Here is a 15,045-nt window from a genome sequence, read left to right on the forward strand (position 1 = left end):
TCACTTAATATTTACTTTAAGTTTATGAAGTATTTTACATTAAAATCACCTACCTTTCACCTTCCAAATGTAAACTTGCACAGCACAAACACCTTCTGTGACTGATGAAACAATACTGAGGGCAGAGAGACTGTGTGCGTAGTGAGTAATATACACGTCCGCCAGCCTATAGAAACCTGTTGAGACCTGTAGGCGTATCACGAAAAGTAGAGCTACCAAACAATTTTAACCATCATATTTGTTACCAGCAACCTAAAATTATTTGGAAAATGCTACTTTGGTCTCCGAAAAATTTTGGTTGTTGACAAGTGGATTATCGAAGGTTTCAGATAAAAATTCCAACATGTCATCAATAGGTACTTTAGTGAATAGTGAGACTACATCAAAACTGACAAGCCTACAGGTACTCTTAATCTGTACTTCATTCAATTTGTTAATCAAGTCTACTTTATCTTTTATATTTGAATATGAAATGGTGCCAACTAAGGGATTGAGGATATTCACAAGGTACTTAGATAATTTATATGCTGCTGAACCTACAGACCTAATTATTTGCCTAGCTGGATGATTTGGCTTATGAGTTTTAATAGTTCCATACATATATGGCAATGTTGGTGATATTGTACAAACATTTTTTATCAAATCTTCATTCCCTTTCAGTAACTCTTTCACTCTTTTGTTTTAATTACTATTCATAAACTAAATTGTATTTTTTCTTAATTCCATGCATGTGTTTTCATCACTCAAGAGGGTATTATATACAGCAATATGAAAAAACCAGTGCTTCTAAATTGCCCAAAAAGATTCAAGAGAGCAATTGCTGAATTGAAACAAGATATAAATATTAAACTAACAAAAGGCGATAAATCTGGAGCTCTGGTAATCTTGAATAAAAATGATTATATAGATAAAATGGAAAACCTCTTGAGTAATGAAAACACATTCATGGAATTAACTTTTGTTAGTAGAATGAAAAATAATAATTAAAGGTTATGATGCAATTTAATATTATTTACAAAGTTGCAAAGAAAAAAAAATATGACATAGTATATCGCACAAATAAAAAAATTACCGCTTGCTCTGCGAGCACAATAAATCTTAACAGGAATAATCACCGTTCTTTTCCTAACAACATAAAGCTCTTCCGCCGTCGTATGCTTTACAAGGAATGGAAGATATTAACGGTATAGACCGGTCTAACCTAATCCACACATCGACATTGAGAAGCATACTTATCTTGGTGCTGGAGCTTTTTAGAGAAGTGTTCCTTGAAGTCAAGACGTGTTTCACTATATCACATGTAAACCGTCGATATATATCTATACTTAAAAAAAAAAAAAAAAAAAAAAAAAAACGCACAGTAAAGATGTTTCCGCGCTGTATACTGAGAGGCTGCTTATAGTAGAATGTAATGTAAAAGTTTTAGTGAATGATTGCTGAAGTCAACTATTGTCTAAAGACTCGAATGTCCCAACTGCTTGTTATCGCAAAATTTAATACTTAATTTCTTATTTATTTATTCAGTTATTTTAGAAAATTATCATACTATTTTGGGTAAATACTTTAGTTGTAAATTCTATGTTTTACATTTAAGTCATTTTATAACAAAATTATTTAATTTATTTTCATTACGGGTCCGGCGATCTTGAGGAGTTTGTTCAATGCTTATTTTACCTGGAACGAAACAATATTTTGATCACGGGTCCATGTCTAATGCCAATAATGAATTATTCATTGCCAACCCCATGGCTATGATTACCTAATTCATAATATATTCCCTAGAGAAGATTGCGATTCCCTAAATCACAATTATAATTTTTTCTAGAGTATTATTCATTTGTTTATTTAAAAGTAAGAAAGACTAATATAATGAGAAAAAATAATGAAATGCAACTCAGGGTGAGGATTGAGATCGTTGCAAATCTCATGCAAATATAAATGCCCTTACCAATTTTACATATTACAAATAAGACTAAAGACTATGACTAAGACTAAGCAATCCTCACCACTGAAAGGTATAGCTTTTTTAACCTAAACTTAAATTAATAGGCAAATTACTCTAAATCTAATGTCCTTACCCCGCAAAAGAGGTATTGCATTTTTTTGTAATTCCAAAACCTAACCTAACTTAACCTAACAACTTTCCAAGCCTACAAGAAATCTATGCCATCCTTAAGCAATTTGTAAAATCTCTCAGTGGTTTTTCTCTTGAGCCTGACTGCTCTGGCCTCACTGCTCCGATCGTAATATTGTCGACAGGTCTTTCACCAGATACTCGTTCCTTACCAGAGTGAGTTATGGTAAGTTCTAGTGGGTAAAGAATACAAATTGAATGCACTTCTCCCAATCCATTACTTTTTTTACTTTAACTGTTCTTATTTTTCCATCATAGCCTATTATTAAAAATGTTTCATTTCCCATCAACCAGAATGGTCAAGGCTTGCTTTGGGCCTTTATTAGTACTATATCCCCTAATTTGAATTGATTTTCCCAGATGGATTAATAGAGGTTTCTATTTTGTTCTCGCAGACTGAGAAGGTAGCTCTCGTGCCACAGCTTCTTGAAACTCTTGAATACCTCCTCTTGCAATTCAAGGGTTTTTTTTTTCAAAATAGACTGACTTTGGTCATCAAGCCAGACATCCTCATCCCCCCTCAATATCAACGAGCCGTTTGCGTGTATCTTAAGGAAGAAACTAGGCGTTATAAATTTGAGATTGTCTGAACTTGATCTATAGGTTAATGGTCGAGAATTTATAGCCAGTTGAATGCTAGAAAGAGAAGTGAGTATTTCAAATTACGTTAATATGGCCCTACCAATAGCTTTGTAGAGGCAACTCTTCAGAACTCTGATCAATCTTTCCCATGCTGAACCTATCAAAGCTGAATACAAAGGGATTGTAACGTGTTTGACATTGACCTTTCCCCTCTCCTATAATACTTCACTGAACTGAAAGGAGTTAATATATTTCCAGTTTTTATGAAGGTTTTTGCATTATCACTGTATAGGTAATAAGGAATAGAGTTCATATTACAAAATCTGTGAAAGGCTAGTATAAAATTCTTAGTGGACATATCGGGTAATAATTCAAAGTGAACGCCCCTAATATTAAGACAAGTAAAAATTAGTATATAAACTTTAAGCGACTGATCACTCATCTCATCTTTAATCCAAAAGTGGCCAGTGTAGTCTACGCTCACATGTTGGAAGGGCTTCACAAATTTCTTTCGATGCATGAACATTTCTCTAAACTTGGGATATTTAAAGACTAAAGTTTTAATTTTTTTATAAGTGTAACATATACTCAATAAACTTTTGACCGCCATCCTACCCTTTGGTACCCTGAATCCCTGCTCTCTCATGTGATTAAGGGTAGTTCCTATGCTAAGGTGTTGCATTTTATGGTGGCACTCTTTAATTACAAAAGTGGTTAGCGGGTGCGGCCTCGGAAGCAGAACCGGATTGTGAACTTCATATTTGAAATAGGAACATTTACTTATCCTACCCCTGAATCTTAATTGTCCTGTGGAGTCCAAAAATAAGTCTAGAATAGACACCAGCTGAGGAATATCTATATCATTCTTCTTTGGATTTGTTAGGAATTTTAGTTCATTGCTGAAACACTCATTTTGAGCTGTCTTAACCCAGTATTCCAAGGCTTTTCTCTTGGGATCACAATCCCGTACTTTACTTAGAAATTTAATAGATGGCTTGTTACCCTGAGCAGTCCACCAAGTCTGGAATATTGATTTATATTTAGGATTCCAGTGTTTACTTTCCTGGACTGTGAGGCATAAGCCGAGCATATTTTGCCTTTCTGGGCAAGTGACAAACACAACAAAGGATATTTGCGCCACTTTTTAAAGTCACCAGTCAACCAATGTGGTCCTTCTAACCAGAATTTCATTTGTGCTAAATATTTAGTATAGGATAACCCCTTGGTAATTTAAGTCTGAGGTATTTTCGTCAGTGTTGACATAATGGTACGCAACAGGAATCTTGTATTTAGAGATTATTTCAGTTTTTAAGCCATCTACTTCCAAAACTCTATTACGGAGGAATTTTGACTTTACCTTTGTTTCTTTCATCAGAAGTCAATTGAGCACAACCTGAGCATCCACACTCATGTTTACAAATTGAAACTGTATGTTCTGATAAGCCTCTATTATTTTGGTATACATTTAAAGGCTAGAATAACTCCCGAAAGCTCTAAAGTAGGTACACAATGCTCTTTATTCTTACCGACGGGAACAGACTTGGACTTAGAAAATATGTATGCACTCTTGACTTCTTCATTTACTGCATAAGCTACAAAACCATAAGCCTCCCTAGAACTGTCACTAAAAATGTGGAGGCCATATGACACTGGCTCATTCAAAGCTTGTCTTTAAAACGATATGTCGCTCAACATTTCTAAATCCCTATTTAACCTTTTCATTTCATTACATATGTCTTCAACACCACGAATGGGAGACTTAGAAGCTTGGGTAAAGGGATCATTAACAGGTGACTTAGCCAAGGCCTTAGGTTTGACAAAGCTAGTTTTGCTAAGGGTTGTTAAAACTCCGTGGTAATTGTCAAATATATCATGAAGAGACGGATAATTATTATTTAAAAATGAATGAATTACCTTTTCACGGATACCGGCAACTTGTTAAAAATTATATGAATGATTAAGCTATGTCCGGCAATATTGACTTCTAACAAATCTATTCCTTGTGCTCTAAGCTCATATAAATAAGATCTTATTTATTGAGAAAAACCTTTAAATAGGAATATTCTGGAACAAACAAAGAACTTGGGCTAGCTTCAAGTATATTTCTAAAACGTCTGATCAACCATAAATTCCTTGTCTAAGAATTCTTTCTCCAACATTTCTTTAGCCACCTTGTAATTTGCATCATTGATGGACATATGCTTAACAAATGAGAGAGCATAGGCTCTCAAATACCCAATTAAATAAGTTAACTTAATGCAATCTGTCAAATTTTTCTTGGAACCTATGACATTGTTAAATTGATTAATAAAAGTATTAAAGGCAAACTTATCTTTCTCCTTCCCGGTAAATGTGCCACACTCTAATGGTGGTGGTTTACTCTCCGTCATATTCATTTGGCTATCTTCAATAAATCCTTAGAAGCTTCTGTAATCGTTCTTGTACCGGCCTATTTTTTTATTTCACCATTTTCGAATCTTTCAAGTAGTGATATTACCATAATCCCCCTCTTGCTTCTAATCTTGTCCTCTCAAGTTTAGCTATGTCTTTTTGTCTTGATGCACTAGTTTCTGATATATACATTAACACTAGTCTTGTTACTCTGCTATAGATCTTGCCTTCTGGCTTAATTGCCAATTTCTTATCACATGCCCATCCAGCTACCTCCCTCCACTTTCCACATGATGCTTTTATCCTATTCTCAATTTCAGCCTCACATACTCCAACCTGACTTATAGTAGATCACAAGTATCGACATTTTTATACCTGTTTTATAACTGAACCTCTATTTATATGTATGGCTAGCATGCCCCTATCTTCCTTAATGCTCTCCATGGTTATATTCTTATCAATATTTACCGCAAGCCATCCTTTCCTATTTTTCAGAAATTCTCTTGCTACTTTACAACCACTTTCTCTAAATCTTCTCCATTTTCTTCAGGTGTATATAGCAACTTCCATAAATATTCATTTCTGTTCTTTTCACTTAAGATATCCAAGATCACCACCACCACCACCATAAAAATAAAAAAACACGTAATTCGGACCCCTGGTGTAATACAAGACTAACCTTTTAGTGTCTGGTTCTCCAACAGCTGTTATTGCTCTTGTCCTTGTGCTTTTGAATATCTTTTCTATGGTTCTATACAGCTGTGTATCATATCTACTATTCTAACAAACTATAACATATAAAAAAATATATATACATACAAACGAGTTAGATTAGACTTCATGCATTCCTCTCAATGCATCCAGCTGGATGCAGCTTTCTTGATGCCAGGCCAACTCAATGCAAGCATAACTCGATGCCATGCCAACTCGATGCCAGCCCAAATCGATGTCAACCCAATTCGTTGCTGTGGTAGTTGAGCCGCTGAGTCCTGTTTTAGCTTTTTGTTTCTCACTTAGAATATCATTGAAAAGATATTAGTTAATCTTATGGAGAAACCTAAGTGATAAGAAACCGCACACTATATCTATACCTAACTATTTTTGTCTCATATGTGAAAAGCCAGATGTAGACCGGAAAAAATGGATAGGATGTGAATGCAATAGATTTTACTATAAGAAATGTATGTATATAGTGACAGGCATCACTGATAATTAACGGAAGAACCTAAATTGGTTATACCCACACGGCGTAGGTGAAGACAGACAAGCCATATATATATATATATATATATATATATATATATATATATATATATATTCAAATAAGCCATATATATTTTGATATATTAATGTCTGGATTCTCTTAACGACCTCGGGATCAGAGCCCCAGGCGAAATCTCACAAAGACAAGAGCATGGCTCCGGCCGGGAATCGAACCCTGGTCGGCAAGCTTATATAGACAGTGACTAACCCATTCGGCCACGAATGGGTTAGTCACTGTCTATATAAGCTTGCCGACCAGGGTTCGATTCCCGGCCGGAGCCATGCTCTTGTCTTTGTGAGATTTCGCCTGGGGCTCTGATCCCGAGGTCGTTAAGAGAATCCAGACATTAATATATCAAAATATATATGGCTTATTTGAATATGAAAAACACGTAAAAATGTGCAAAATTTATCATATATATATATATATATACATGTGTATATATCAATATATATATATATATATATATATATATGTATATATATATATATATATATATATATATCTATATATATATATATATATATATATACATGTATATATATATATATATATATATATCTGATATGAATGTTGAAGAGAGTTATACTATCTCGCCAATGCAAAAAATTATTAGATTTAGTATACATCTATAGAAACATGCATTAGTAAAGAAAAAAAATTAGACATTAATCCAATTTTTCTCCTACCATATTTATTGCAGAAGTTAAAACTAAAATAAATGATGCTATTAACATTCCCTGTGATCGTGATGACCAACATATGTTGGGAGCTAAGTGTGTTAACTGTCTTCAGACCACTCATAATAAAGTGAGTAAAAGTTAATATGATACCATGTGCCCACCGATGAAAAAGGCTATAGCTATAAAAAACCAATTTCCTTGGTTTAATGGAGAGAACTTGGTGAAAAAGAGAGAAAAAAGATATAAAGAAAGCGGAATGTGTTAAGAACTGAAATTACTTGGGTAGGATACAAAACTGCTACGTGGAAATATAACTACCTACTAAGAAGGAAAAACATGACTACTATAACAGAAAGATCCTCGAAGCAGCAACAGATATAAATAAATTATATCGTTTCCTTGATAGTATAATGGAAAACGTAAAAGAAAAGAACCTACCAGGTGGATACAGTGCCCAGGGACTAGCAAATGTTTTCTAGTATTCTTTAAAAACAAAATTGGAAATATAACCAGGTCATTTGTAAATACTCAACATCAAATTAATGATACACCAGGCACACACAAAATTAATAAGATTTAACAACATAAAAAAAAGATGACATCACCAGGATTATCTGAAGTAATTGGAGAAAGAAACTTATCTAGTGAAGGACAAACCGTGGTTCAATGATGATTGTAGACGTGCTTATTTGGAGAAGCAGGAGGCCTATCACCTTTGGAAGGGTAACAGATCAGATTTGACCTGGAACAACTATACTCAGCTTCGAGCTTTTGCTCAGAGAGTTAATGCCTCAACTGAAAAGGAGTACAATTTAACCATAAAAGAAACACTTTCTGGTACAACCCAGGAACATAAATGGTGGTCTACCCTTAAATCTGCACTCTTTGGTGTAGATGCAACAGTTCCTCCTTTACTTGAACCAGATGGCTCAGTCACTCACTGTCCAAAGGAAAAGGCAACCCTTTTGGCTGATATTTTTGACAGTAAACAGAGTAATGAAAAACTTGAACTTCCTCATTCTTGTTTTTCTGATGCTAAACTAACTGGTTTAGCTTTTCGATCTCGTGAGATTAAAGCTCTGTTGATGGACCTTGATGCTTATGGAGGTGTAGACCCAAATGGTATTTTTCCTTTGTTTTTTATAAAGACAGCAGATTTCTTAACTCCAAAGTTATCTGTTATTTTGCGCAAGTTAGCAAGAAGAGGAGCTTTTACCACTTGTTGGAGAATTGGTAATGTTACTCTTCTATGTAAATGTGTTTGTGGTAGCTCAAGTCCCACTGATTACCGCCCAATTTCCATAACTCCCATATTATCTAAAGCTTTTGAACGTCTTCTGGCAAAACATCTTAATAGGTTTGCTGGAGGTAATCATCTACTCCCTAGTTTGCAATTTGGTTTTCGTAAAGGCCTTGGAGCATGTGATGCTCTTCTCACAATCTCCAATGCTTTACAGAAATCCCTTGACTGTGATCGGGAAGTTCGTATGATTGGCCTTGATTTTAGTGCTGCCTTTGACCGTGTTAATCATGAGGCCCTTGTTTTCAAACTGAAACAGTTGGGAGTGGGTGGGTCGTTTCTTAGCATTATTATTGAATTTTTAAGTAATAGATCTCAAAGAGTTGTTGTTGATGGGCACCATAGTGATTATAGGAATGTGATATCCGGTGTTCCACAAGGTAGTGTTCTTGGCCCATTACTTTTCATACTATATACACTTGACATGTGGTTTGGCCTAGAAAACAAGCTTGTTGCATATGCATATGATGCTACTCTCTTTGCATCAATTCCATCCCCCGAATGTAGATCTAGGGTTGGTGAATCCCTTAATAGAGATTTAGCTAGAATTAGTTCATGGTGCAAATTATGGGGTATGAAGTTGAATCCTAACAAAACTCAAAGTGTGATTGTAAGTAGGTCAAGGACAGTGGCTCCTCAACATTCTTATCTTAGTATTGATAATGTTTCTTAAAATTTGTATGACTTTCAAAATTTTAGGTGTGATTCTCGACAGCAAATTTACTTTTGAGAAACATGTAAGGTCTGTGTCTTCTTCAATTGCACAAAAAATAGGCTTATTGAGAAAGTCTTTCAAGATTTTCGGTGATCAATCTATTCTGAAGAAGTGTTTTAATTCTTTCATTCTACCTTGTTTTGAGTATTGTTCTCTTGTCTGGTCTTCAGCTGCTGATTCTCATCTTAATTTGTTGGGCAGAAACTTACGGTCTATTAAATTTCTTATTCCTGATCTAGATATTAATCTCTGGCACCGTCGTTCAATTAGTTCATTATGCATGTTGCATAAGATTTTTCATAACTCTGACCATCCTTTACATTCAGATCTCCCTGGACAATTCTATCCTGTTCGTAATACTAGGCAGGCAGTTAATTCTAATAGCCAGGCCTTCTCCATCATGAGGCTCAATACTACGCAGTACTCTAGAAGTTTTATTCCAGCTGTTACCAAGTTGTGGAATGATCTTCCTAATCGGGTAGTTGAATCAGTAGAACTTCAAATGTTCAAAGTTGGAGCAAATGCTTTTTTGTTCACCAGGCGGACATGAGTCTTTTCATAGTTTATTTAGGATATATTTGTTTTTGATGTTGTTAATAGTTTATATATGACATGTCTGTTTTGACGTTGTTACTTTTTTTAGAATGATTTATTGTTAATTTGTTCTCTTCATTTATTTATTTCCTTATTTCCTTTCCTCACTGGGCTATTTTTCCCTGTTGGAGCCCCTAGGCTTATAGCATCTTGCTTTTCCAACTGGGGTTGTAGCTTGGATATTAATAATAATAATAATAATAATAATAATAATAGCCTAAATAATAACGAGAATAGCAAATGCAAGCATTGATGAATGTAAGTTCCCAAATCTCAGAAAATGGCTATAGTCTGAAAAATGCTCTGGACTACCATGAATTAAGCTCATATACACCTCTTTCGAATATATCCTTTGTATCAAAAGTGCTTGAATACATAATTATTGAAGAACTAATTAGTAACTTAGAAATAATAGAAGCTTTGCCTGAGAACCAATCTGCTTACAGAAAGCTATACCCTACGGGGACAGCCATCTATCTACTCTGTTGTAAAGGATAGGCTGGAAAGGATAGATGAGAATAAATGTGGTATCTTAATATTTCTTGATCTCAGTGCTGCTTTAGATACAGTTGTACATGAAATGTTGCTATCTGATTTATGGTCCATCGGCAATGAAGATCAAGGTATCGTATACCTAAAAGACTACTTGGTTGGGAGAAATTACTGTGTACAAATTGGAAACTCTTATTCATGTTATGAACCCTTAAACAGAGGGGTAAGCCATGGGAGAGTACTTGGCTTAATCTTAGTCTGCATCCATACTATTGGGCTATCGAAAATACTACAAAGGCATGGTGTGAAGTTCAAACTTTTTGCAGATGACACATGATTTTATTTCTTCATAAATTATATAGAGGACAGTACTGAAACTCAATACCGAATCCTTGATATTATTAGAAAATGGGTGACATTTAAACAACTAAAATTAAATGAGAACAAAACTGAGTTCATGGTGGTGGGTAAGAAAAACATCGTGAGAAGCTTAGGTGATATTAAAATGAACATAAATAATGACTCAGTTCCGATATCTTGTAAACTTCGATATCTGGGTGTATTTCTTGACTGTAACCAGTCTCGCAATGCCCAAATAAATAATGTAATAAAAACTGCTGGTTATCATCTAAGAAATATTGCGTTAATAAAAAAGTAACTGGATGAAAATTCTGTAAAGAAACTTGTGATAAACTGTGTTATTAACAGGATTGACTACTGCAACTCCATTTATTACAATTTACCAAAAGTGCAACTTACGAAAATAACAAAACATAATAAACAGAGGAGTAAGACTGATAAAAGGTGTCCCACCTAGAGAAAAGATCGCCCCTATACTAATTGATTTATACTGGCTACTGATAAAAGTGATAATTGAATTCAAAACATTTACAATAACCCACTAAGTTATCAGAACCGACCGTCCAAAATACTTGAGAGAATTGCTACATATTACGCCGCCAACAAATCTTGTCGACAAGATAATAGTTACAGATAGTTTAAAACTATTGGAACTTAGATATAGGTCTACTGTAAGCTCCAGAGCCTTTAAATGTGCGCCCCCAAGACTATAAAATAAGCTCCCACGAGATATCCGAATAATTGAAGACATTAAGGCTTTCAAGAGGAAACTGAAGACTTTCTTATTTCATCAGGCATATAGCAGTGACGATTTAACAGTAAATGAAGAATACGTGACATGAAACGTTAAATTACTACGAACGAATAAGGTCAAATGACGGTGGAGGTTCTGAAGAGAGTGGGGTTCCACTGCTGCATGGGACCGGAAAAGCAGTCGTCAAAGTAAGTAAGTAACTATCTTTTTCTTTGCAACAGTCCTTGACATAGATCCTTGAGCGCCGTGTGATGTATTTGCGATGAAACTTTTATATACATGAGAGTTGTACCACGTACTTCAATATTTTGCAACCTCAATATTTACAGCACATAAATTACAGGAGTGAGTATTTCGTTCTTTGACATCTGCTCCATGTTTAGTGTGTATTCTGGCATCACATCTACCCATGTTGTCACAACGCCAGAATAATAAATATGGATCTCGTTTTCTTCTTTTTTTTTCCAATATAGGTAAGAAGCCATTAAGTGAAAATCTCTGTTTTCCTATCTGGCTTAAAACTTCCTTTGATGTATCCATAATTGGAAAAGTTTGTATGTAAAGATACATGAATCCCAATTAACTACCTCTGAATAATTAGTATGATAATCATTATAGATAACTGGTGAGATAAGACAGTGAACGACAAACGTTTGTGTTATCATAGCCTCATTGCCAAATTTCAAGCATATAAAACACAGTCTCATTACCAATGTTCAATTTAGAGGCTGAGATATTCTGAATGTTATGAAAAACGAAGAAAGAAAAAAAAAGTCGCGCAGGCCATCGTTTCGCAGACATCGAGTAGAACCGTCATCTGGCTGGCAACGAGTTGGGTTGACATCGAGTTGGGTTGACATCGAGTTGGGCTGGCATCGAGTTGGCATGGCATCGTATTAGGCTAGCATTTAGTTGGGCTGTCATCGAGATAGCCGCATCAAGCAGATTTGTTAGTATGCATAATATTTATTCAATTTTTTCATAATCTAGTCCAATAGAATAGTAGAGATGATATACAGGTGTAAAGAACAGTAGAAAAGATATACACAAGCACAAGGACAGAAGTAATAACAACTGTTCGAGAAACAGGGATTATGAAGTTAGTCTTGTTGTACACCAGGCGTTACCATTACGTTTTTTTTTTTTTTTTTTTTTTTTTTGTGGTGGTCTTGGATGTGTTAAGTGAAAAGAACAAAAATGGATATTTATAGGAGTTTATATATACAGATAACTTGACGATAAACGAAGAAACTGGAGAAGATTTAGACAAAAGAAAAAGGGTTGTAAGGTAGCAACAGAATCTCGGAAAGTTCGGAGAGGATGGCTTGCGGTAAATATTGATAAGAATAAAACTATGGATGGTATTAATGAGGATAGGGGCACGCTTGCCATACATGTAAATAGAGGCTCAGTGATGACAGAGAGAGAGAGAGAGAGAGAGAGAGAGAGAGAGAGAGAGAGAGATCAAAACTCATACGGAGATTTTAATGATTGGTGATATTTGCATAATATACTATGATGTTTATTATGCATGTCCTTATATAACGAATCTGCTGAGTTTGAAAACACTACCATTGAATTCATTAAATTCGAAAACATAATCACCCCTACCAACACCGAGCCTTCAAGTGAATTTATATGAAGCGGCATAATGATTTCCTCTTCGAAATAAGTAAGTACCAAAATAACCGTAATTTCACGAATTGCTTAGCCAGTTTCATTAGCATCCCTGTGATTCTGATACTTAAAGCACCAAGGATAACTTTTACATATAAAAACTTCGTTGAAAGCAGTATTGCTCAGTTAACTGGGTTTTATATAAGAGAGGCTACTGGAATAAAACAATGCCTATTCACCTTAATGATATGAAATTGCTTCTCATTAAACTTTAACTGGAAGGCTTGGATTTATTTTTCAATAGTTGTTACTCCTTCACGAAGTTGATTTGTTCTACATAATACAAAATCAGCTTTATACAGTCTGGATAAAGCTGGATCTAGATCTGTTTGACGGTTGCTTGTGACCCATTAAAGCACGATAGCTTTTGTAATGTTTGAAACCTCATCCGTCTTTTTGAGTTTTGGATTGGGTATTTGTGTGAGTGTATAAGCCTACCCGGTGAGTCATCAGCAGGAATTGGATAGCCTTACCTGGTCCAAACTTGAAGTAAGAAGAATCGTGAGCAATGATCATAGACCCCTTGTGTCTACCATTTATGAGAGACGACCTTTAAAACTTCAACAATATGATTGATGAATTTCTAGTCTAATACCTTTCTTAATATGAAAACAATCGACATAAAAATGATTACTACATGTGAGAATATAATTTTGTGTACCTTTTATCCATTTGTAAATATGTGTGATTGCGTAGGACGTTGAATGCATGATATCCAAACAGGCTGTCAACTGTTGAAAAGACACTCTCCATGTTTCATAACGGTCCTGATTAATGCATTATGGAACAGCAAAGAATTACCATTTGTAATTTGCCATTGAAAAATACGAAAACGATTTAAAACTGATATAAAAAAGGAAGGTTAATAACCCAATCACTTCTACACACGAATGTCACGGTGGCCGTGGTGAAACAACAGCAGCCATCCACGATAAATTGTACTTTGAGTGCGAATGTGAAGAATTGGTTTTGTATACTTACTCACTGCGATCGACATCCTACAATTTCTGTACTCTCTCTGGCAGATAAAATACAGGGATAAACTACATTTACATTTATATTTTTTTTTATTGAGGATTTCTTTTCTTACAAACCCTGCAAAAATTTCCTCTTTACAACGACGAAAACTCATTTTATTCATTTTTTTTTTGTGATTATTGTATATTTCTTAAAAAACCTGTTTTGTTTCATTATCTTACTCCCAATAATAGTAAAACAATCATTTTTTATATAAAAGAGCTTTACATTAATTATGCAGTGATTATGTAATATCATAATAACTCAACGGTAGATAGCCGACGAAAGATGTAGAAGTTGAACCACAGGCCGGTAATAACGAACCACACGGCTCACGTTATACATAAATGTAAAGAAAATATCGGATGGTATCCTTTGACACTAAAACACTACTCTTACTGTAAGGCATTCAATGACAAAAAACTTATCTTTTGATGACAAAAATAACGTTTTGTGCCCTTCAAGAGAGAGAGAGAGAGAGAGAGAGAGAGAGAGAGAGAGAGAGAGAGATTATTATGTATTAGTTCATTGAACAAATATGTTCGTTCGTTCTTGTTTCCCCATCTTACGTGTGGCAGTATGAATTGCATGGTTACAATTTTTGGTAACACTCTCTCTCTCTCTCTCTCTCTCTCTCTCTCTCTCTTTATATATATATATATATATATATACATATATATATATATATATATATATATCACAAGCACACGTGATTTCAATCAATGTAAATATCACCCACGAATGGCATTTAATACTGAATTCTGTCTTGTGAGTCTACATCCACTTGGAATTCATTTTATGGTAACAGCTTCTGGCCGGGTGGAGATTCGAACCCCCACCTGTTCGGCTGGAAACCATGCCTGCAGTGACTCTACTGACTGAGCTATCTCTCTTGATAGCTCAGTCGGTAGAGTAACTGCAGGCATAATTTGCAGCCGAACAGGTGGGGGTTCAAATCACCACCTGGCCAGACGCTGTTACCATAAAATTAATTCATAGTGGGTGTATATTCCTAAGATAGAATTTGCTATTAAATGCCATTCGTGGGTGTTATTTACCAATATATATATATATATATATAT

Source organism: Palaemon carinicauda, chromosome 20 (assembly GCF_036898095.1).
Source record: "Palaemon carinicauda isolate YSFRI2023 chromosome 20, ASM3689809v2, whole genome shotgun sequence".
Taxonomy (NCBI): Eukaryota; Metazoa; Arthropoda; class Malacostraca; order Decapoda; family Palaemonidae; genus Palaemon; species Palaemon carinicauda.